Source organism: Bos grunniens, chromosome 21 (genome assembly GCF_055505025.1).
Source record: "Bos grunniens cultivar Pamir isolate PY7600 chromosome 21, Bosgru_T2T1.0, whole genome shotgun sequence".
Lineage (NCBI taxonomy): Eukaryota > Metazoa > Chordata > Mammalia > Artiodactyla > Bovidae > Bos > Bos grunniens.
Window position 1 is genome coordinate 20,791,668 of NC_141185.1, and position 26,273 is coordinate 20,817,940.

General features: G+C 38.6%; 1 long non-coding RNA gene across 14 annotated transcripts in view; it reads right to left on the reverse strand.

Moving 5' to 3' along the window:
* The window catches only part of LOC147349204 (uncharacterized), a 535,617-nt gene that overhangs the window by 279,748 nt on the left and 229,596 nt on the right, over positions 1–26,273 (reverse strand). For 13 of the 14 annotated variants that reach the window (XR_015149613.1, XR_015149614.1, XR_015149638.1 and 10 more), the window contains one exon: positions 20,969–21,106. This is a non-coding gene — a long non-coding RNA (uncharacterized LOC147349204). Of the gene's footprint in view, positions 1–19,510; positions 20,948–20,968; positions 21,107–26,273 lie in introns of those variants that run through there. The other variant, XR_015149645.1, reaches the window with a different exon arrangement.

Here is a 26,273-nt window from a genome sequence, read left to right on the forward strand (position 1 = left end):
CTGTCTTCATAGCTCACAGATTCTAACCCTGGTCAGCTATATTGTACATATATACTGATATTCACAAGGAAAGTTGTGTGAGCGTGAATGCTAACAAGCAGTTTCCTCATGTCAGTTCAAAGCCACCTAAGGGAGTTCAAAAGCCTCATTCTGTGTATGAAAGTAACTGTGGAGGCCACGGTCGCCAGTCTACCTCAGACTACGCATCCAAGTCTTTAATTCTAAGTCCTCACTATGTACTAAAATCACATGAGGGCTTTTAAAAATTATTTGATGCTTAGAACACACCTCCAGAGATTCTGAATCAGTTAATCTTGCTGTGTCCAAGCACCGATAGTCTTCAAATCTCCTCGTATGCTACAGAACATTCAGGGTTGAGAACCATTGAACCAACCCAATCAAGATAACCCCATTGCCATAGCCAGTGATTGCTTTAGGAATGGGCATGAGACCCAACACTGGCCAATGTAACATGAGAGAAAATATTTTGGAGCACCTCTGGGAAATCCTTCCTAGATCTTAAAAATAGAAACCAAGGAAAGATACAGTTTCTCTTTTGGATGTCATGTCATGTCTGGACTTGATATACAGAACTACAGTAAACATCTTGCTTCCTAAAAAAAGTTGTAAGATAATGTTGATGACAAGATGATGAAAAAACCAGGGCAACAATCTAAAGGGGTGGGAGGTGGGAGGGAGGTTCAAGAGGGAGGGAACATGTGTATACCTATGGCTGATTCATGTTGATTTATGGCAGAAATCAACACAACATTGTAGAGCAATTATTCTTCAATTAAAAATAAATTTAAAAAAGAGAGAATGAAAATATTAAAGGAAAAAAGTCTTGATATTATTGATGTATGGGATCCATCTTGCCTCTGGACTTCCAATTATGAGAAATATTATATTTCCTTATCATGCCTTATTTGAGTCAGGTTCAGTTCAGTTGCTCAGTCGTGTCCGACTCTTTGCAACCCCTGGACTGCAGCACGCCAGGCCTCCCTGTCCATCACCAACTCCTGGAGTTTACTCAAACTCATGTCTATTGAGTCAGTGATGCCATCCAACCATCTCATCCTCTGTCATCCCCTTCTCCTCCCACCTTCAATCTTTCCCAGCATCAGGGTCTTTTTAAATGAGTCAGCTCTTTGCATCAGGTGGCCAAAGTATTGGAGTTTCAGCTTCAACATCAGTCCTTCCAATGAACACTCAGGACTGATCTCCTTTAGAATGGACTTGGTAGGTCTCCTTGCAGTCCAAGGGACTCTCAAGAGTCTTCAACACCACAGTTCAAAAGCATTAATTCTTTGGTGCTCAGCTTTCTTTATAGTCCAACTCTCACATCCATACATGACTACTGGAAAAACCATAGCTTTGACTAGATGGATGTTTGTTGGCAAACCAATGTCTCTGCTTTTTTTTTTAGTATGCTGTCTAGGTTGGTTATAACTTTTCTTCCAAGGAATAAGTGTCTTTTAATTTCATGGCTGCAGTCACCACCTGGAGTAATTTTGGGGCCCCCAAAAATAAAGTCTGCCACTGTTTCCCTATCTATTTGCCATGAAGTGATGTGACCTGATGCCATGATCTTAGTTTTCTGAATGTTGAGCTTTAAGCCAACTTTTTCACTCTCCTCTTTCACTTTCATTAAGAGGCTCTTTAGTTCTTCTTCGGGTTACTTATTTTCAAATTATCACTGATCCAGCATGTTATACTAATAACTATATCGCATATTTGTGTGACCAAATAATTCTGGAGGTACATTAAAAGTTTCCTCAGTTTTTACTATTATTGCTCATGATTAACTATGTCACTGTTACCAACAGTCCAGACCATTCAAATTTAAAAATGCATAAGAATGTATTCTATTCAGAAATTTCCTTCTAATTCAGGACCTAAAATTAGAAATAAGCCATTTTTTCTGAGTTAATTCTACTGTGCTCATCTACTATGCCAATTCCGAATACTATAACGAAGATAAGTAGTTCTAAGAACCTATTAACAATAAGTAATCTTGCTTCCTTATCATTCATTTGTGTGGATAGTTAGTCAACAAACATTAAGCATTTTCTGTGGACCAGATACCATGCTTATATTGGGCTATACAGATTTTAAAACATGTTACCTGCTCATGAGAAGGTCACAGTCTAGTAACAGAAGTATACATGCACAGATAATTACAATTCCATGTTACTAATTTATGATGGAGGCTAAAATAAGATAATTTTTGCAAAAGAGACAAAGCAGGTTTGCAAGAAAGCAAAAGAAAGTCTTATTAATTCATACTTTTATTAAAATCTCCAAGTATCTCTGCTTAGAAATAACTTCAATACCTCCTAGGGAAATAGGAAAACAGAAAATGAAAGCCTGGTACCCAAAGTGAATAAAGGACAGAAATGAGATACTTCAATTGTAGAGTTAGGAGTCTAATTTCAAAACAATATAAAAGTACCAAAACTTTGACAAACGGATTTCTTTTAAACATCAGGGGAAGTTGTTCTCAAAACTGAATGCTTTGTACAACTGTTTTATTTGAAGCAGAAGGGCACTAATGAAATTGCCTGTTCTGAAAGTCATAAATAAGAGCAAAATATCCCTGTATCTTTAGGTATCAATTTTCCATATCAATCATCACTGTTTTGCTAGAAAACTAATATTGCTCTAGAGTGTTTTTCCCCATTCCCCAGAAATCTTGCTTTTGCATAATAAGAAACATTTCAAAACAACTGTCAAAAACACAACATACAACAGATTTGATTATGCCTATAGTTTCTAAGATTGAATAAACAAGCAGGTTATAGAAATAGTTCATTTTATAGACTTCCAATGTCATCTTCTATTTTTATTCTTACTCATAATAGGAAAGATACTGACCAAAGGAAAGAAATAGACTGTATTGGGCTCTGAGATGCAGGTGCTCTTTGATACATTTTAAAATCCTAATATATGAATCCAAAATCCTCTCTTGTCAGTTCATAAAAATGTTTGATCAAATACTTGAAGTTAGAGATAAAATGTCCTATATGTGTTTTCAAAGCAGTTAATATCCTAAATATCCTGCCCATTTTTAAAGTTTACATGATTCAGAAGATAATATCTTGAACATGCATGTATTTGGTTATCATAACCTTGAAAAACTAAAAAATAAACAAATTTATTGGTTATCATTTCAAAAAGTGACATTATATCTGCAAAATGGTTTTTACTTAAGGAGTATGTGCCCAAGTAAATTTGATTGTTAAATGTTATCTGATATTCTTCTAGAGAAAAAAAAAAAAACGTGGTTAGAGACTTTGCTCCTCCAACTCCAAATTATTTTACTAAAAATCCTTTCCTTCCTAAAATCATAAGCCTGAACCTTTAGAAAGACCAAAAAGGGTTTATACTTTGGCCCTGATAAGGATGATTTGCAATTATGCCAGCCCATCTTCTGAGTGTCCTGACTGATATGCAGGTCTTGAGGAATTCAGTATGCTACAAGCTATACTGTTGAAGCTGTCCTCGATTTCTTTTATCAGAAAGATTCAATTAAGGTTTATGACAAATCCATTAAATGTAGGAAATAAGCTCTATTTTGGAGCTGTCAAAAAAAAAAAAAAGAGCAGAGGATAAGCAAGGTAAGGGAGCCTTAGGCGTGCCTGACACTATTCAGATTTCATTGTCAGGTGATAGTCCTAGGAGTTGTATGGACTCAACCACTGACGGACAGCTTATTGGCGGACCTTTCATTATGTGAATAATACAATACGAGAGCTCCAGAAATGATGGGTATAACTCTATCATCAACTAACTACTCATTTTATATAGTTATGTATATTTTCACCTCTTCAAACTAAGCATCACCCAGTGGCTTCCTTCATATTGCACAGAGACTGTGTGTGCTATTAACTTTCATGATAGAGAGAGACTAAGATTTGCTCTGTGTCAGCCTGGAAAGATGCTTGCTGCTGCTGCTGCTAAGTCGCTTCAGTCGTGTCCGACTCTGTGTGACCCCATAGACGGCAGCCCACCAGGCTTCTCCGTCCCTGGGATTCTCCAGGCAAGAACACTGGTGTGGGTTGCCATTTCCTTCTCCAATGCATGAAAGTGAAGAGTGAAAGTGAAGTCGCTCAGTCATGTCCGACTCAGCGACCCCATGGACTGCAGCCTACCAGGCTCCTCTACCCATGGGATTTTCCAGGCAAGAGTACTGGAGTGAGCCGCCATTGCCTTCTCCGGGAAAGATGCTTAATATCAACTAATTCATTATTTAAAGGCTTTTGACTCAAGTATTTTTCCAAGTAAGTATTTTTTGATGAAACCAATGTTTTGATGTCAGCTTATTACTTCTAAAATTCTATTCAATAACCCATGCATCTTTACCTGTAGTGTATAAACTATTTTAAGTACAGAACCATATTTTGGAGTGCTAAAGATAGCTCAAACATTACCTCTCCCCACCTGCCCCCCATACACACCTGTTAAGGAGCCCTAAGAGTTCAGATTAAGAGCCATGCATCTAACAGATCTTCAAATGTGTCCTTTGAATATTGAAACGGGCAAAGAACATATTTTTTATTTTTATATTGTGTATGTATTCATATTTACATTGACAATTTATGCCAAAAACTCAAAGTGTTTTACACTTTATTGAATTATAAAGATAGTGAGATTGGTAGAATCAATTTATAGGAAAGGAATTATGTTCAAAACATAGTCTCAAAGTTTAGATTTTTCAGGCAAGACTTTTGTCACCCATAACCCAGGAAGAGATGAGATTCCCAGGAATTTTCCCAGGTACATTTCTCTGCTGGGATCTCACTTCCAGTCTCCCTTCTTCAGGCAGAAGGCCCTGTGTCCTGTCCCCAGGCCTCCCCACAGAGCAGATTTAGCCCTAGTTCACACATTCCACTCTGGTTCTCTCTTCATTTATGGTGGCTGGGAATTGAATGCTCAGCTATGAATTTAAGGAAATTTTTGGAGTGTTTATTGAGCATTTCTAGGCCATGAATTTGGAAAATTTTTGTATTATTTTTTATTATCTTGATTTAAACCTAGAAACGCCTATGTATGTGTTAGTCTCTCAGTTGTGTCCGACTCTTTGTGACCCTATGGACTGTAGCCCTCCAGGTTTCTCTGTCTATGGAATTCTCCAGGCAAGAATACTGGAGTGGGTAGCCATTCCCTTCTCCAGAGATCTTCGCGAACCAGAGATGGAACCCAGGTCTCTAGCACTGCAGGCAGATTCTTTATTGTCTGAGTCACCAGGCACCGGTATTTTAATATTTTACCATGTTCAAGTTGAAAAAATGATTTTTACTAAAAAAATGAATATGTTTAAATACATTGTCTGCTTTTTCCCTGATATTCTCCCATTTAATTTTTAACTTGGAATTTTTTTAAAAATCCAAAGGTAAAATATTTTATTACTTAACATTAAAAAGTTTTATAGTTTTAACCACACATAAAAACATAGAAACAATGTAAAAATCTAAAAATCCACATTTATCAATTGCTTTGTTATTTTTTAGCTGAAATGGCCCATCTAATCTCCTGAGCTTGCACTCTTCCAATTCTGTTCTGCTGATGTCATGTAGCTGTCACTCATCACACCAAAACCTCTTCACCTTCTTGAGGATTCTTTTCCAAGCTGAGTATCTCGACTCTGGTAAATTTCAACACTGGTCCCTATCTTGACCTTGTCTCCTCAATTCCCAGTACACTTTCTGAGTCCACTTGCCATACCCCAGAATATGATTCTAAATAATAGTATCTGTGATTAGTCCACATCCACCATCAGGTGTCCCAGATCCAATACTCCATCCCAATCTCCATGCCCACTGATAATCCTAACCCACTCAAGCCGAACCATTGTTTCTGAAATGTTCCTTAGGTTATAGGCTATCAAAGCCTCATTCTTTGAGAGCCCAACATGCCTCACGTTATGTGATCAGACACGCCATACAACTCACATGGTTGGGCTCAACACACAGTCTCCATAACCCAAGCAGTGACATTCACTTCCTCAGGCAAACATCACGACATCCCTTCAAGGAAGGCACAATTTCTGCATGTGAAGTACATGACATTTCAAAGCTGGCATTGTTCTACAAATATACCTCACAATAAAGCAAAAGGACAGTGTGAAAGGGAAAGGCAATTTTCTCCAACTCAAAGAAAAAGCCCCTTCTCACTGATAAAATTGCTGACATCTAAAGCCATTAACTCAAAGAAAGTAAAAGAATTAAAGTCCTGGTGAGAGGAATGAGAGTTTGGTCCCGGCTCTGCCCCTTGCTAGCCATGAAACTCCAGGCAGTCATCAAACTGAGTCTCAGCTTCATGATCTGCTTAAGAAGTCAGCTGGGAGAATTTTTAAATAAGATAATGTGTGTGGAAAATATATGCATAAAAGTTAATGTGCCAAATTAATGTAAAATATGATATCATTAACACAAATGTTATTAGACTTCTTGGTCATGGGAGAAAATTCAGGAAAGATGCAAAGTTTGCTCCCAGAATTCAAAAAGCTGGCCATATTCAACAAAGAATAGTCTCACCCCCTTTAATTACTGATGATAAATCTGCACACTTTAAAACTTAGGTAAAATAGGAAAGAGTTTACAAACCAAAGAGTCCCACATCTAATGTTCTTCTAAAACTAGAACATTTAATCCAAAATATACATTTCTTCCTCTATACCAACCTTTCCCCAGCATAATGTGTGAAATATCGTTTAGTTAAAATAGACAATAGATAGATAGATAGATAATCACTCAGTCGTGTCCAACTCTTTGCGACCCCAAGGACTATAGCCTACCAGGCTTCTCAGTCCATAGAATTTTCCAGGCAAGAATACTGGAGTGGATTGCCATTTCCTTCTCCAGGGGATCTTCCCGATCCAGGGATCAAACCCAGGTCTCCCGCATTGCAGACAGACTCTGAGCCACCAGAGACTCAAAATAAACAATAGTCTATGATTAATATTTTAGAACAAGATGATTGGAAGAGATCTTATAGGTTATTTGATCCGCTAACTCAAGTTAACTTTAAATGTCCTCTGTAGTTTCAAAATGGTTATTTAATCTGAACTTGAACATAGTAGAGTAACAGTGAACTCAGTACTGTAACATGAGCTATTCCACATTTTCATTAATTTCTCAGTGTGTGTGTGGCAGCTGGAGAAGGGGAATGTGGAAACCAGTATTAACATTCACGTTTAAACTCTATGGATATGTCCATGAAAACAACCCCAACCACGTATTGCAGAGGCTTAGAAACGTGATGTCATGATGGGATTACATGGGTGATGAATATTCTTATGAAAAGATTCAACAATGTGCTACAAATGTGATACTTAACCCTAAACTGAATGCACTGAGGATTATTTTTATCAAAAATTTCCACTGAATTAATAAATGAACAGTTTTGGAAAAACCCAATGTAAGCCTGTCAAGTCTCTCTGTCTCCAAGTAAAAATCCTTTTATTTCAAATATTCCTTTTGTGGCATAGTTTTGAGTTCTTTTGCCATTTCAGCCACTACTCTATGAACACACTCCAGATTATCTGTCACTTAAACTATGGTGGTCAAGAAGGAAGTAGAACACTTTGAGTGGTGTAACTAGTAACTTTTGTGTTTCCACACCTAGGAAGCAACTTGTGTTAATGTGGCCTTAAGTTGTATTACTGCTCATTTATTTGTGACTATACCATACTCCTCACTTCTATTGAACTTTCTGGTAATTAGAATTCTTACATATCCTTTTTTATATATCCTACATATACTTTTTTATATATCCTACATATATACTCATATACACTCAGTTGTTTGAGTTTTGGGATATGCATCTAGGACCTTAAAAGAATTCCTGATAATACCTCACATTGTTAAATGTCACCCACGGGGATACTGGGATTTAAGGAGAGGGGGCAAGAGTACAAATGCAGACATCTGCCATCAGTCAGGGTCCTGCCATGCAATATCTATTCTCTTTCTTCTAATTTATTCTACTCTCAAGTTTGATGACTGAGCATTCTATACCCATATCCAAATTAACAGCAATAACTAAGATTTCTGAGCATGCTTTGACACTGCCTCACATTATTTATCCCACTTAACCTTCACAAGAATTCAATGAGGCAGTTACTATCACCATTTTAAGGATGAGGATACTGTGGCTTACAAAGATTCAGTAACTTGCCCAAGATGGCATTCCAAGAAGTGGTAGAAGCAGGATTTGATCTCGGTCTGAGCCCTAGTCACTGTAACTGCATTATATTGCATTGCCTCTGTCAGTCATTAAAAAATGAATTTAGTAGGGCTAAGGACAGAATCATAAAGCATGCCTTTATGAGAACTGCCTAATGGGTACAGCGTTTCAAGCATTCACCTAATATCCTTAACACTCAGCTAAATCAACCACCATATTAACCCAAAGGTATCTTGAAAGACTTGGCCAATGCCTTGCTTTAGCTCAGATACATGGTTTTGTACATTCCCCTAAGCTACTGATTTAATAACCCTACAAAGAAGTAAATTGGGTTAGTTTGATAATGTTTCTTCTGACCATTGAATCCTTGCTTTCTATGCTGGCTGTTCACCAACCCATTTCTTTAATTGTTGATTCTAAAATCTTACCTAGAATTATTTATTTTTTCAGATGATAATTTATGGAAAACTTCTTTTCCCTTAAGAAAGAAGAAAAATTACCTGTGTCATTCTTCTAATACTATCCCCCATTCTTCATGGTAAAGAAGTTTGAAGAAGAGATCAGAAAATCTTAGTAGTCTGTCTCAAATTCATTGAGCTTTAGGGCACTAGGCAACTGGGAGTGCAGCTAATTTTGTGTCAGTAGCACATAAAACGTGTGTTTTGAAGCAATAAAAAGATGGCAATGAAAACTATAAAGTTCATGTTTATAAAATAAAGTAATGAAAAGTAAATTGTTCCTCCATCTGAAGTAAATTCATGTAATTCCTCTCAATAAAACCTGTGCTTGAAAGTAAATGCTTATGGCACACTCCAGCTATTGATTCCTGCAAGTTAATAATTTCTGTCAGTGGTATACAATCCCAAGATGGCTGGTAAAACATCTGTCAGCCTGTGTCATGTTCCAAAGAGTCAGTCAGTGGGTCAATAAAATTTGTGAGTGTCTTTGGTGTGGAGACTATTCCAGAAGATGCAGTGGGGAAATGTAAAGTAAAGAAATGTATACATTGATTCAGGGACCAATGAATCTCAATGACATCTCTCTGGATAAGAAAACAGAAAGTAAAATCTAAGGCAATTTAATGCTCCTCTTGGAACAGACAAAAACTTTTCCTAAAAATGACAAGCTAGTTTAAATCTATATATTCTCACTTACATGTTTCTTGGTAATGGAAAATAACATGTTTAAAAGATGTTAGATTTTACTGTAGTGATATAGCCCATACCTTTTGAGCTTTAACTTCTCTTCAGGCATAAGAATGTTTACTGAATAACACAGGGAGCAGCAAGGTGACCCTGAAGTCTTAGGATGGAGAGGACCTGACCCTTCATGTCATCCTAGGCAGAGAAGAGAGAGTGTGTGTGGGAAGTACACCCAGGGGATGCACCATGCACTCGGCTCTAAAGCAGAGGTAGAAAGAGCAGAAAAGGCCACTCTTAAGTCATCACTTGGTGGTAGGATCCTGAGGGCCTAAGGGATCGTGTTTAAAGACAACTCTCAGTAAACAGAAACAAAGAATGAGACTAAAATCTCCAAGATGTTATATACCTGAGCAAACGGGTATAAAACTAGAAATGCCAAATTAGCAACATTGGACAAAGCCAGGAAAGAAAATCAGCTCTAAATACAACAGACTGTTCTCTGAGTCAGATCTACAGAAGTGGTCTGATTCAGATTATTCTGAATGCAATTAGACATTCTCTTAACAGAGCTTGGATCAAGAAAACTTGATGTGAGTCATCAGAAACCTATTCATAAAGTTATTTAAATATAGCTTTTAGTTGTCTTCGTTTAGAAAAAGTCCTCCAGATATAAAATAAAAAGACATATGAATCAGGTGGGTACAACTGATATTGCTATTAATACTCTAGGATCTAACAGAATGCTGCTGGCTTAAAATAACTTTTCTCTCTCACTATGGAGATTACAGACCCCAAAACACCAAGAGAGGAGCATCTAAATGTCGCTAGTCTAACATTTGCATTCTATATGCTTACTATATAATAGAACCTCAGTGATATTTAATTAATAAATAAATGATCAGATAATTAGACCACTTTAACTCATAGTTCAGCTGGTAAAGAATCTACCTGCAATGTGGGAGACTTGGATTTGATCCCTGGGTTGGGAAGACCCCCTGGAGAAGGGAATGGCTACCTACTCTAGTATTCTGGCCTGGAGAATTCCATGGACTGCAGAGTCCATGGGGTCACAAAGAATCCGACATAACTGAGCAATTTTCACATGTGGCCTTCATTCCAAAATCTTCCAGGAAAACTTGTTAAAAATGCAGAATTACTGACACAGAATCTCCAGGGATACAATCCAGTATCTACATTTGAAATCTCCAGAATCAGGCTATGCTCTGCTCTTTCCTGGCCCTGTGCCCATGGTGAGTCTCACTCTCCAAGTAGCCCCCTCATTCACAAAGCAATAGAGAAAGACCCTCTCCTAACATAGCTGCGCTGATCACATCCTGGCATGCTCACAAGGCCCACAGCACCATGCCTGTCACCTGCTCAGTGCAAAGGAAATGGGAGCGTTACAATCAGCAAGTGTCACATGGAGTGAATGACAGAGGACAGAACGTTTTGGTTCTTTTTCTCCTCCTGCCATATGATAGATTGTAATCATCTATCACAACCATAAACAGTACTTATTAAATATCAACCATGTGCGAAACAGAGTCCAAAATAGGCACTTGACATGTTCTGATACATTCACAATGAACTTTTCATTTTACAGAAACAAGCCTCCCACGGCAGAGAATGTCAGACAGGAGGCTCTAAGTCAATAACCTGCCTCTAAGTCCCAAAGATGTGTTTGTATCCCAAACTTTTACTACGTAAAAAATATCTCTCTTAAAAATAAAATACATTTTCCTTCTGGAGGAAAAATGCATTTTCTCTTAAAAACCAAAGGATGAGACTTTTTCAGTGTGTGACAACGAATATTAAAATGGGGATTTATTATCTTTTCACACTCTTACTTGTTGTCCATGAGAACGTCCTGAACAGGAAGTTCATTAGCAAGTCTGCCTTGATTAAGATTTCATAAAACTATTACAGACAAAAACACTGTTAACAACTGAAATCATTATCTGGGAATTTCCTTTTCAGGCTATTTTTTATAAACAAGTTCATTGCACCACTAAACTGGTCAATAATGTTTATCGAGCACCTGCTAAATGGATGAGTCTGGGCGGGCATGTTTGTTCAGTGCTTATAGTTAGACTTTTCAGTCCTGATGATCTAGTGAAAAAGGAAAGATTTTCCAACTCAATAACTTAATACTTGCTTATAAAACTTTAAGTCCTATAATCTATCTACACTTTATTTTTGTGATGGCTGTCACCTACTCATTCCATCCATGAAGTAGGAAGTGACTCCCACTTTACAAACTCTCAGTTTTCTATAGCATTCAGAAAAAAGTTCAATAATTTTTATCATTACTTTCAGTATATTTTTAAATTTGTTTTTGTTGTCTTGATTTAAAATTCAAAATATCTAGAGAACAATAAAATACAATACCCTTGCTGGGCAAATGAAAGCTACCGATTTAAACAAGTGATTTCTTCATAAGTTAGTCCTCTCTAGAATAAGGTGAGAATCGGGCAATTTCAGATTTGATCACTTTATGCATTTAAAAGCTCTCACTATTTTGCTTAGTTTCCAGTCCCTTATTTGTCATAAAAATTCTGGCTGAATGACTCCTTGGGTGAAGGCAAGTTCTATTTTATGTCTCCCATTCGTGTAATTGGTTCTCAGAAAGATACTGAATATTTAATAGGTCTGGAATTAGCTAGAATGTGCGAGCTGGCATCAAGGACATCACTCATGATGGGGTCCCCAGGTGGGAAGGTCATTAGCAGACAGCACCACTTTCCTATGACAGAAGCTGACTGAAGATGGCACAAAAAAGTTCAGAATGAAGGTTGATGCTGTTTCCCTTCATGACATCTCCTTTACCCAAGCTTTCCTCACCAGGCACAATGCCATAGTCGCAGCCTTTTCTCATTGAAGACACAGCTAAGAACAGGGCTGGGAGGGCTGCCTGACAGACCTACTGTTCTGGAGTCCTGAGGTTTCATCTCAGCTTTCAATTTCTTTCATATCAAATACAAATGCTGAAGCAACAACTCGGGAGTTACGGCTCTCATTAGACTGTGCCAAAAAGCAGTAGTTTAAAAAAGAGAGAGAGCACTTTCATTTGAAGTTCTAACCCGACAAATCTAATTTGCAAGACAAGTGAACCTAAAGGCATGCAAAGTCTCATTGGTCAGAGTGAACCACCCACCCATGTCATTATCCTGGATTACAGCCTGACAGCCCATGAAAGGCTGAACAAAGCAAGCTAACCTTTAGTGATCAGCTTATATTCTAAAAGTACTTCTGACAAAGAGGCCTGCTCTGAAAAAGAAAAAAAAAAAAAAAAAACATGATGTTTTACCAACTCGAACTTTTCATTCATTTGTTCATTCATTCATGCTACAAGTACTTATTGAAGACTTTCCCTGTATCAGAGAGAGAGATGTGTGAAGTACTACAAGACAGGTGGTAGGAATCTCATGGTAAAAGATAGTCATGAAACTGACTTCAGAGAACTTAGAATTTTATGGGAAAGACAAGTCATCAATACTACAATTTACAATTTTTAAAAATATGATGTTTTATTAGAGGAGAGTAAGTGAAGGAGACCATGAGAACATATTAGAAGGACCTAATTTTGTTTTAGAATCAAGGAAATCTATCCTGTGGACATAACATGTAAGTTGATCCCTGTGAGATAAGTAGAGCTTACTGACTGTGTCAGACCTTCTTATGCACAATTTCAGATGTTCTCAACCTCACCCAGTTCTTATTCCAGTTGCCACAGAGATGACCAGCTCTTGGCAGCCAGCCTCGAACTGCTTCAGCTCAGCCTTGCCTGGGTCTCAGCTCTCACCCCAGGGCTTCCCTGCTGATCCCTCAGAACTTGATCAGTGACTACTTATGTGCAACCTGAAGTGTGAGGGATTTAAAAACAGGTGAGGTGAACATCTGACCAGTGAAAAAGAAAGAATTGTGAATAAAGATTTCCTCCTCTTCAAGTCTATGGGCTGTTCTGGAAGGAGTCAGTTTTTGAGCAATCGGGTTCCTGAACAAAAACTCCATCTCACAGCCTTTTCTGACTCTCTCTCTTTCCGTCTCTGCTTCACCCTCCTTGTCCCTCACTTCAGTTCCCTGAAGGTAAAGTCTCTAATAAAGGAGGAACTCACTATCTTTGCTTCAGACTCATATTCTAGAAAATGTAAGCTAAAATACCCTGAAAAAATAAATAAATTCCAGCAGGGAACCACAAGTATAAAAGTGAGAGTTCTGACAGCACAGAATTTAATAAGGCTGGACAAAGAGTAAGAGGGGGAAAACGCCAAAAAGAAACTATTTTTGGAGCCAGGTGAGGTAAGAGTTGGTATATTGGTTTAAAGAGTGTAACTATCCAATATGGTTGCCTTTAGTCTTTTATGGCTATTGAACGCTTGAAATGTGCTAAGTCCAAACTGAATTGAGTTGTACATGTAAGACACACACTAGATATGAAAGACTTAATACCAAAAATAAGACCAAAATATCTCACATATCTTTAAGCCACAGATAGCTTTAAGCTGATTAGTAACATGATGGGATTTGTCTTTTTGGAATACCACCCTGACTGTAGCTGTGGAGAATGGAACAGAGAAAGTCTACATGTAGATACCACTCAGAAGGCTGCTAAAGTAATTCAGAAAAAAAAAAAAAAAAAGTGTCCCAGAAGTTGTGGCACTGTGATTAAACAGATTCAGGAAATAGAATCAGCAAGACTTGAGGCAAGATTGAATGTTGAGGTGACAGAGCCGCCAAGAGTTTTACTGTGGATTCAGGTGTGGACAACCGGTACACTTAACAAATAGCTATCAAGAGGGGGCTGTTAATCCTCACGCTCCCTTGGAGCCCAGCAGTGATTCAGAGTCATCCATGCTCCTTATTTCCACTTCCAGACTATTACTTTTATTGAAACTCCTGCTCCTCTGAGGCTCACATTTTTTTTTTTTTTTTTTACTAAAACATGCTCCCACCTTCCTATTTGCTGTCATCTACCTATCATCGAGACCTTTCACCTCATTTGCTGAAAAGTTTCCAGTTGGTCTTTTCTAGCAATCCTCACTTCCAGCCCAATTCTTACATAATCTCAGGAAAATTGAAGGTACAACATCATGTACACTTGGTTTCTTGACCGCCTCATCTTTAGTGACACCTCAGCCACTCATTCCCATAAGCACATTGTGAATCTGGTTATCACCAGCAAAATCATGGATTCGAGTATTTCACCCTCCAACTACAGTTTTCCACATTTCTTGCTGCAGAGCTATCTCCCCTTGGGCCACAGCAGAGCTTCCTCTTTCTTCTTGTTCTTTTGCCCGCTCCACTTTTCAGGCCTTTCCTTACCCTGCTTACATTACATCATTTCAACACCCTAAATTCAGCCTTTTATTCTTTCCTCAAAACTGCATGAACCCAATATGCCTCTCTGATTGCCTGTCCCCTGGGACCTGAGTCCTGCTGGAAGAAATCACCCAACAGGTGATGGGCAAAATTGATGTCACCACAAACATATGGCCCTCAGCTCACCTGAGCCCTCAACACAAGCTTTAAACCAGACACCTTTCTTTGGTTAACATTTTCCCCATCACCCTAAAAATATTTCAGAGTTTCTCCAGCATCTTGAAATCTCAAGTTTTCCCTCCCTCTCCCTTTAGTCTCAGCAAACGATCCCTCGCTCTGCCTCACAGAGAAAATATAAACTGCCATGGAGACACTCCCTCAACTTCACATAAAACAGAAAATCTAAGAGCATTCTTACACAGTGACCTGAGGCGAGGTTCTCTTGCTCCCAGCTAAGACTCACTCCTCCGCAGGTACTTGATAGCCCTGCTCCTCCAACCATTACCAGAACTTTACTAAAAATAATTCCTTTGATATTCTGTATCTGCCATTCGTACCACTCTAAGGAATCCTTGTCAGGAGCTTTAAATTTCCTTAAGCTTCTCACATGTTAAGGGGGGGAGGGGTGCAGAAGGGGTCGGGTGGGGGGAGACGCTTCCTCTTACTTCTCAAATAATCACCTTATCTTGCTTCATTTTTAACTTTAAAAATTTAATAAAGCTGTTTAGGATTACTGTATCCATTTCCTATTAACTAACTAACCCCTAACTCACACCCTGACTTCTATCCTGAATATTCCACAACCCCTGTGTGAACATTTGTTGCCCTCCACATAAGCATATTATCTCCAAACTAGAGAGCCTTTGATGTGATTGCTTTTGTCATTGTATCCATTTTCATCTTCTTTCTCTTTTCACTGATTGTAATCACCTCTTTTACTTATTTAGTGATCACAGTAAGTATAGGGTTATCCTGCCCTAAAGCATACACAGTTAAATGCATTTTTTTTCAGCTGGTGCTACAATTCCCCATACCAGGCCCCTGCACTAGATCTTCAGGTAAAACCCTGAACAGTAATGTCAGCCAGTTAAAAAGGTACCAGTTTAGTCAAAAACCACTGAGCTGAGTAACTCAGAAGAAACAGAAACACAATCCACTTTTCACAGAGCGGCAGCAAACAGCCCGGTCTAAGGCAGCTCGAGCCTTTATTTTCTCCGGTGTTTAGGAAGACAGATATCTCTTACTAATTAGTCCTTAAATTGACCAACCATTTAACATTAACCCATAACCTAAGAGAAAGCGGTAGTGGGAAATTTCACATAGGTAGAAGGATAGAACACCTGGATAAACACCTCAGGGCAAATGCTACAATCATTAATCTCTGGTGATACTTAACCAAGGATATACTGAAAATGTTCTGAGGAAGTTAATAAAATATTGATAACTAGGCCCTGAATCTAAATATTGCATTTCAGTAAATCCGAGGTGAATCCTGAGTTACCAGGATGCTACAAAACTCCCCAAGGGATTTTGTTATGAGAATTGGAAGTCATTTGAAAGCTTCTGATGTGCCAGGTACAGGGTGAAAAGCTTTACACACATTGTCTTATTTACTCTTCAGAAAAACTTTATTTGTGGCTGACAAAGTGATTTGACTGGTATTACGTACCAGCACCAGGTGTGGGGTGAGAGAAAAAACTGCTAAGAGGCTTGGAGGTAAAGCGGCCTCCGTTCCTAAGAGAGAAACATAAATACAGGTGATTCCTTCCCCTTGTGGGGGTCAGCGTGTCTGCCTCCACTTCTGGCCACAGTTACAGCCATCCTGAAGTCAAAGGAATCCTTGCCTGAAGTGAAAGCTGACACAGTGAGGGTGGCAGAACAGAAAAGTATGTAGTAACCAGGTTCTTAGCTTCAAGGGACACAAACCCATACACCAACTCAGGCTGATTTAAGGACAAAAAAATTTGTCAGAATCATTCAGAATCTGGAAAATTTGGGCTCGAAGGTATATATCTAACAACGAAACTCTCAGTCATTCAGCACACCTGGTGCAGTGAAAAAAATTCTGGGTCACAGAGAAACTCAGTCTTGATGCCATTCTCTGTGGCGACTGCTGAGAACTCCACTTGCAATTGCCATCCCTGTGGCTGATTCTAAGGAATGGCAGAGCACATCTACGTGATAGAGTCTAGGGCTTAGGCGTGTAGCCCTGTAACCAGGAATGTTGGGAAATGAAATACCTGGGACTTCCAGCCTTGATACTAGGAGGTAGGTTCTACCCCTACCAAGAATACATAACGTGGGAAAGTCTTCAAAACACGGCAAAGTGGTTCAGACGCTAGAAAACCAAAATACAAAACATACATACACACATGCATATATATAAATAAATATAAAATTATAAATACCACAAATGAAGAGAGGCTGAGTCTTAGGAGATGTTAGAATTTTTTTTTAAATAATAACAGAAGACATCATTATGCTATTCTATTTTTGTACATGTCTAAAAGGTTTTTAAATTAAGTGAATACTTCTGTGAAAACTAACCAACTGTTGATCTCATTCTCCGGTATATTCGTTTGATTATATTCTTCAGCCAAAGATGGAGAAGCTCTATACAGTCAGCAAAAACAAGACCAGGAGCTGACTGTGGCTCAAACCATGAACTCCTTATTGCCAAATTCAGACTTAAATTGAAGAAAGAAGGGAAAACCACTAGACCATTCAGGTATGACCTAAATCCAATCCCTTATGATTATACAGTGGAAGTGAGAAATAGATTTAAGGGCCTAGATCTGATAGATAGAGTGCCTGATGAACTATGGAATGAGGTTTGTGACATTGTACAGGAGACAGGGATCAAGACCATTCCCATGGAAAAGAAATGCAAAAAAGCAAAATGGCTGTCTGGGGAGGCCTTACAAATAGCTGTGAAAGGAAGAGATGCAAAAAGCAAAGGAGAAAAGGAAAGATACAAACATCTAAATGCAGAGTTCCAAAGAATAGCAAGAAGAGATAAGAAAGCCTTCTTCAGCGATCAACGCAAAGAAATAGAGGAAAACAACAGAATGGGAAAGACGAGAGATCTCTTCAACAAAATCAGAGATACCAAAGGAACATTTCATGCAAACATGGGCTCGATAAAGGACAGAAATGGTATGGACCTAACAGAAGCAGAAGATATTAAGAAGAGATGGCAAGAATACATGGAAGAACTGTAAAAAAAGATCTTCACAACCCAAATAATCACGATGGATGATCACTGACCTAGAGCCAGACATCCTGGAATATGAAGTCAAGTGGGCCTTAGAAAGCATCACTACAAACAAAGCTAGTGGAGGTGATGGAATTCCAGTGAGCTATTCCAAATCCTGAAAGATGATGCTGTGAAAGTGCTGCACTCAATATGCCAGCAAATTTGGAAAACTCAGCAGTGGCCACAGGACTGGAAAAGGTCAGTTTTCATTCCAATCCCAAAGAAAGGCAATGCTAAAGAATGCTCAAACTACTGCACAATTGCACTCATCTCACATGCTAGTAAAGTAATGCTCAAAATTCTCCAAGCCAGGCTTCAGCAATATGTGAACCATGAACTTCCTGATGTTCAAGCTGGTTTTAGAAAAAGCAGAGGAACCAGACATCAAATTGCCAACATCCACTGGATCATGGAAAAAGCAAGAGAGTTCCAGAAAAATATCTATTTCTGCTTTATTGACTATGCCAAAGCCTTTGACTGTGTGGATCACAATAAACTGTGGAAAATTCTGAAAGAGACGGGAATACCAGAACACCTGATCTGCCTCTTGAGAAATTTGTATGCAGGTCAGGAAGCAACAGTTAGAACTAGACATGGAACAACAGACTGGTTCCAAATAGGAAAAGGAGTCCGTCAAGGCTGTATATTGTCACCCTGTTTATTTAACTTCTATGCAGAGTACATCATGAGAAACGCTGGACTAGAAGAAACACAAGCTGGAATCAAGATTGCCGGGAGAAATATCAATAACCTCAGATATGCAGATGACACCACCCTTATGGCAGAAAGTGAAGAGGAACTCAAAAGCCTCTTGATGAAAGTGAAAGTGGAGAGTGAAAAAGTTGGCTTAAAGCTCAACATTCAGAAAAGGAAGATCATGGTATCCGATCCCATCACTTCATGGGAAATAGATGGGGAAACAGTGGAAACAGTGTCAGACTTTATTTTTCTGGGCTCCAAAATCACTACAGATGGTGACTGCAGCCATGAAATTAAAAGACGCTTACTCCTTGGAAGGAAAGTGATGACCAACCTAGATAGCAATATTCAAAAGCAGAGACATTACTTTGCCAACAAAGGTTCGTCTAGTCAAGGCTATGGTTTTTCCTGTGGTCATGTATGGATGTGAGAGTTGGACTGTGAAGAAGGCTGAGCTCCGAAGAATTGATGCTTTTGAACTGTGGTGTTGAAGAAGACTCTTGAGAGTCCCTTGGACTGCAAGGAGATCCAACCAGTCCATTCTGAAGGGGATTAGCCCTGGGATTTCTCTGGAAGGAATGATGCTAGAGCTGAAACTCCAGTACTTTGGCCACCTGATGCGAAGAGTTGACTCATTGGAAAAGACTCTGATGCTGGTAGGGATTGGGGGCAGGAGGAGAAGGGGACGACAGAGGATGAGATGGCTTGATGGCATCACTGACTCGATGGACATGAGTCTCAGTGAACTCCAGGAGTTGGTGATGGACAGGGAGGCCTGGCATGCTGCGATTCATGGGGTCGCAAAGAGTCAGACATGACTGAGTGACTGATCTGATGTGATATGATTACAGCTGTAATGTATCACTGCAAACGTAGTGGATCAAAACAACACAAATGTATTACTTACAGTTCTGGAGGTCAGAAGCTCTAAAATCAAGCTGTCAGCATGCCTTCTGTAGGAGCAGCATCTAGAGATTGTCCTGTCTTCTTTGGTTCAAGGTCCACTTCTTGCAGTAGCATCACGTATCCTCTGCCTCCGTTTGTACACCACTTTCTCAAACTCTAACCCTCCTCCTTCCCCATCTTATAAGAACTTGTGATTACATTAGACTTACCTGGATAATTCAGGATAACCATCCCATCTCAAGATACCTAGCTTAATCACACCTTAAAATTTCTTACCATATAAAATAACAGTCCCAGTTTCTAGGGATCAGTACCAAACATCTTTGAGTTCCATCTTCAGCTTAGTATACCTGGTAATACCACTTGTTCTTCCTTAAGTGTGGTTTTTTTTACCCAAATCAACACCTCAATTGGGAATCTGGACCTTACGAGTAAAAGTCATCCTTTCTCAACCTCACTGTTCAATATCAGCATCAGCAGAACAGATAACACACGCAAGTAGGGAAATTTGAGGGAATACAATAAAGGGATAATTTATGAAGATATGGACAACTTATAGAGAACCATCAGAGAGAACGCAGTGCCCATGGACTGTTATAACAGGTTGCTTCTAACCCCCTAAGCCTTGAAGGTGACCAATGATCAGAACTGAAGCACAATTAAGGTCATGGGAAAGCTACTGAGCTAATGTTGACTCTGCAACTAGAGTCTTTTATCTAACTGACCAAGGAAGGACTTCAACATCATCTGGCCCCAGGATACCTGGGTACTAGAAAATGTCAGAGATTTTATAATAGATTCTCTTCCCCACTAGCCATTATCATTACTATTGACTTTTGGGGTTTTCTCTCTCTTGGATAATCTGAGAGGAGTTTAGAGGTCAGCAGTCTCACAATACTCCATTTCACCCTCCTCAGTACCAAATCATTTCAGCTCATCACCCAAGTTAAACAAAAAAAAGAAAAAGAACAGTGAAATCCTTAAACAAACATAGATACTTGATTGGTGGATACTAAGCCTGACAGTTTGGATATGATTGACATATATTGCATAACAGTGTCCAAAACCCATCACTGGTAATCTTATTCCAGCTTATCTAGGAACTAAAGAAATTTAGAGCTAGAAGTAAGCTAAGACACCATGCTGCACAATGCACTGTTTCAGACCTCAGTCACCAATGACCCAAGAGGATATGGCTATTTGGTGCATGACGACGCTTCCAAAAACTGTGTCCTTCCATTATACCTAAACAGTGTCAATACTATCTCATCCCTGTGAGCTTCTTTGTATCTTGCCACTGGCTTACACTGAAGACTGAGAAAGTTATTGAATAGAAGGCCATGAGAAAAATCACTTGCAATACCATAGCTTTTGACATCAATAGATAACAAGCAAAAAGGCACATTTTACTCACTACATATCCATGACAACACTGGAAGATAAGAGTGAGCTTACTTACTTATCACTGATTTCCTCAATCGAGATTTGTCATTTTATTTGCATCCTGCAGAGTTGATCTCAGAAGACATGCAGAATGTAGTTTCAGATCTTCTTGAGTGGTTCTTTTAAAACCTTGAATATTTTCTGTTCATAACTCCTGTTGAATACAAGCATACTTACATAATGCTTTAAACCTTTTCCCCCAGAATGCTTTATTCAAATGAAATATTAAGCAAATCAAGAGGAAGATCTAGATGGAAGTAACAGAGTCTCATGAAAATTGTCCTTCTCCAGCCCCTCAGCATATTCTGAATACTCTGATTTATAGAGCCAGATTTTCAAACAGTATAGACATTGCTTTACAGAAAATCTCCCTACAGCATGACTCATGAACACCTTAGAATTAAAAAATCAAATTATAATCACATGGCTTTGTTTCAACTATTTTGCCACTTGTTTATTGCTGTCTTTCTGATTTGTTTATTGAATCAACATGAACTAGGAGTGGAAGGACACTTTCACTAAGTAAAAATGAGCTAATCTGCATTTTAATAAAGAAGATAATCATTACTTGTTTTATTAATACACAGTCTATAATTTGATCTCTCAGATTAATGAGGAAAACCAGAAATTGATTATAAAAATCACAGTTAGCACAATGTGAAAATGGACATCAATATATTTATGTATTCTTCTAAACTAAATAATCTGAATTCATTATCCTAACATATAAATATGTTAAATAAGCACAGACAAGTAATTCTTCAAAACTACAAAAATACCACAATTACTTAAGAAGCATAAATATGTCATAACTAAAATGGTTTCACAATTCATTAATTTCCTGTATTTGTGACAGGTGTGTCAAATCTAAGTATATTTCCTCCTCTGGAAACTTGAGGGGAGACACAGGTCACCCCCTATTCCCACTCCCTTCCTTTACATATACGTATACACCCCTATATATACTCTATGGTTATGGAAATAAAAATTATTTTACTTGTATTTGCAAGGTAGAAAGAGCTTTCATTCAACATTTACTTAGTAAAATATCATTAGCCACACATTAATGGTACCGAAGATTTTATAAAAGAAATATGATGCAATTTCTTCTCTATTGTTAAAAAACCTCATTCAAAAGTCCAACTGAAGAGATAAGGTTATGAAGGTACTGCAGCTTTGGCTACAGATGGCCTCAACCACATGTCATGAATTGGGATATTTTAAAAGAGCCTATTTCCCAAAACTTTCTGATTAGAGCTACTTCCTAAAAGGCTTATATAACATCCATAGAGATTTTACTAATGTTAACTTTTGTTTCTCTAGGGAATAGCTGTATGAATTTTTCTGTCATTAATTCCCGTAACTATTATGTGAATTCGATTTACATTTGGAAATGAATGAATAGAGAAGAAAAAAACTAAGTGACCTCAAGTCGTGCAGCTAACAGGCAACATAACTAAGTCTCCAGGCAAATCCTATGAACTGGTGATGCCCATGCCAGCAACCCACCAACACACCTGGGGAGCACAGGCCTGGGTGTGGTCACTCCGAAGAGCACTGGGAGACAGCCAGGAAGTCTTAGACTTTTTAAAAACTTTAAAAAGAGGGATGTCTACATTAGGGTGTAGACTGAATAGTAGTTCTCATATCAGCTCTGTTTATAAGATGTAAACAAGTGAGTTTTTTTTGTTTCTCTTTTAAAAAAAATTACGTATTTATTTGGCTGTGTTGGGTCTTGGTTGCAGTACCTGGGATCTTTCACTGTGGCTCATGGACTCTAGCTATGGCTCACGCACTTAGTTGCTCCAAGATATGTGGGATCTTAGTTCCCTGATCAGGGATCAAACCCAGGTCCCCTGCATTGCAAGGCAGAGTCTTAATCACTGGACAACTAGAGAAGTCCCCATATTTTTTCAAAGTCTATTTCAGAGGTTTTTTACAATCCACAAATTCTGGTACTTTCAAAAGAGCTTAAAACATATAATCATATATCTTCTAGTAAAAGTACATGGTACTTTCTATTAAAAGAGTTTGGGTTTTAGTTTTGATTAAAGCCATTAATTTTAATTAATATTTCATGGGACCAGAGACTATTCTGTGGTATGTATGTCTGTTCTCTCCAGTGCCTAGAATATTGGTGCTCATTGAATGAGTGAAATCAATTCCAAATAATAAGTCAAAGAGGGAGAAACAAAAATAGCTGAAAAAAGGAGAGTAAGAGAGTATAAACTACTAAATATTTAAACAGTCAGGCAGCCATTTGACAAAGAGAGTTCCAAAAAAACATCTACTTCTGCTTTATTGACTATGCCAAAGCCTTTGACTATGTGGATCACAACAAACTGGAAAATTCTTAGAGATGGGAGTATCAGGCCACCTGACCTGCCTCCTGAGAAATCTGTATGCAAGTCAAGAAGCAACAGTTAGAACCAGACATTGAACAGACTGGTTCCAAATCAGGAAAGGAGAACATCAAGGCTGTATATTACGTGCTTATTTAACTTCTATGCAGACTACATCATAAGAAATGCTGGACTAGATGAAGCACAAGATGGAATCAAGATTGCCGGGAGAAACATCAATAACCTCAGATATGCAGATAACACCACCTTTCTGCTGAAAGCAAAGAAGAACTAAAGAGTCTCTTGATGAAAGTGAAAGAGGAGAGTGAAAAAGTTGGCTTAAAACTCAACATTCAGGAAACTAAGATCATGACCTCTGGTCCCATCATGATGAGCAAATAGATGGGGAAACAATGGAAACAGTGAGAGACTTTATTTTGGGAGGCTCCAAAATCACTGAAGATGGTGACTGCAGCCATGAAATTAAAAGATGTTTGCTCCTTGAAAGAAAATCTATGACCAACCTGCTGCTGCTGCTGCTAAGTCGCTTCAGTCGTGTCCGACTCTGTGCGACCCCATAGACGGCAGCCCACCAGACTCCCCCGCCCCTGGGATTCTCCAGGCAAGAACACTGGAGTGGGTTGCCATTTCCTTCTCCAATGCATGAAAGTGAAAAGTGAAAGTGAAGTCATTCAGTCGTGTCAGACTCCTAGCGACCCCGTGGACTGCAGCCCACCAGGACTGACCAACCTAGACAGCATATTAAAAAGCAGAGACATTACTTTGCCAACAAAGGTCCATCTAGTCAAAGCTATGGTTTTTCCAGTAATCATGTATAAATGTGAGAATCGGACTATAAAGAAAGCTGAGCGCTGAAGTATTGAATGTTTTGAACTGTGGTGTTGGAGAAGACTCTTGAGAGTCCCTTGGACTGCAAGAAGATCCACCGAGTCCATCCTAAAGGAAATCAGTCCTGAATATTCATTGGAAGTCTGATGCTTGAAGCTTAAACTCCAATACTTTGGCCACCTGATGCAAACAACTGACTCATTGGAAAAGACCCTGATTCTAGGAAAGATTGAAGGCAGGAGGAGAAGGGGACTTCAGAAGATGAGATAATTGGATGGCATCAACAACTCAATGGACATGAGTTTGAGCAAGCCCCAGGAGTTAGTGGATGGACAGGGAAGCCTGGCATGCTGCAGTCTAAGAGGTGGCAAAGAGGTGGACACGACTGAGTGACTGAACTAAACTGAACTGAAGTTGCCTATACGGATAGAACAAATTAAGCATGTTCACTGCAGAAAAGAAAATTGTCAAGTTCAAGACAAGTGACTATTGATAAAAAATACATGCTTCTTGAGAGGCATCAAGTTATGGTAGTTTGGTAGATAAAAGAATGCTTTTAAATAATAGAGCTCCTTGAAGAAGTTGGTTGATTCCACTGCAAGGGTAGGGAAAAGTACAAAAAGAACCTAGCATTTCTTGTGATACCTAAACACAGGAAAATGCTTAAAGGAAAGAGAAAAAATGTGAGGAAAATATTAAAAAGGACCGGGAACTGAAGTGAAGGTTCACATGGTCAAAGTTGGAACAACGTGAGCAAAAATATACTTAATGACAGTATTAAATGCTAACCTAAAGAATAAAATAAATAGCCATGAGTCCAAATTGATGTAAATGATTGAATAAATAAAACAAGGGCCAACTATTCCTTCAGAACAATTCCAGTTAATAAATGTAGAAAAGTAAGAGAAATTAAAAGTCAACATTACACCACCACAGTAAAACTGCTGGAGCAAGTTCCACTCTAGAACACTAAACTTAGTTGATGAAAGCTTAAAGAGAAGCTGGATATTTTTGCATAGCCTTAAAATGTCTCACCCCAGATATTTATAAATTTGAAAGGAAAACACAAGGTTTTCCTGGTGGTCCAGTGGTTAAGAATCTGCCTTGAAACACAAGGCACACCAGTTCAGTCTCTGGTCTAGGAAGATCCCGCATGCCGTGGGGCAACTAAGCCACAACTACTGAGCCCCCTGCAGCAACTACTGAAGCCCGTGTGCCCTCGAACCCGTGCTCCACAAGAGAAGCCAACACCATGAGAAACCACGTGTTGCAACTAGAGAAAGCCCTTGCACAGCAATAAAGAATCAGCCCAGCCAAGAATAAACAAATACATATTTTCTACCAAAAAGTAAAAGACAGGAACTTTACAGTGGAGGAACATGGCAGGCACCCCCTTGATCAAAAGATCAAGGGTACCTGCCCAGTAATAAGACTTGATACCATGTATCCCTGATATGTTACACTGAGAAGCCTATCTCACTTCTGAGTCATTCTTCCCCAATATCCATAACCTCAATTATGGGAAAACAGAAATTCAACTGAGGAACATTCCACCAAACACCTAAACGGTCCTGCTGTCAAATGTCAAGGATCAGGAAAGATAAGGAAAGACAGGAACTGTCACAGATCAAAAACAACTAAAGAGTTATCACAATTAAATGCAGTATGCCATTCTGATTGGATATTGGAACAAAACAAAGACATTAGTGGAAAAGTGCTGAAATACAAAAATTTAGTCTATGGTTTAGTGGCATATCAATAGTAATTTCTTATTTTAATTCATTGGTTATATGCAGTGCTAATATCAGAAGAAGCTTGGTAAAAGGCAAGTGAAAAAATATGTTCTCTGTTTAATTCTTTGGTAAGTCTAGAATTAGTCCAAAATAAAAAGTTTGTAAAAATAGTGCCACAAGGGACCCAAAGAAATAGGACCATTAAGGAAGAGAAGAACCTCCCTCCAGAAAATTGTGTTTGAACAGAGACATGAAGCATGAGAAAGGATCACCTTCTCTAATCCAAACCACTCATAATGTAATATTTCTTTTGTAATTCCCAAAACTAATTTGTATTCAAAATATTTTATATTAACATTTTTAGTTCTGGAGAATTATTCCAATAGGGGTATTAAGA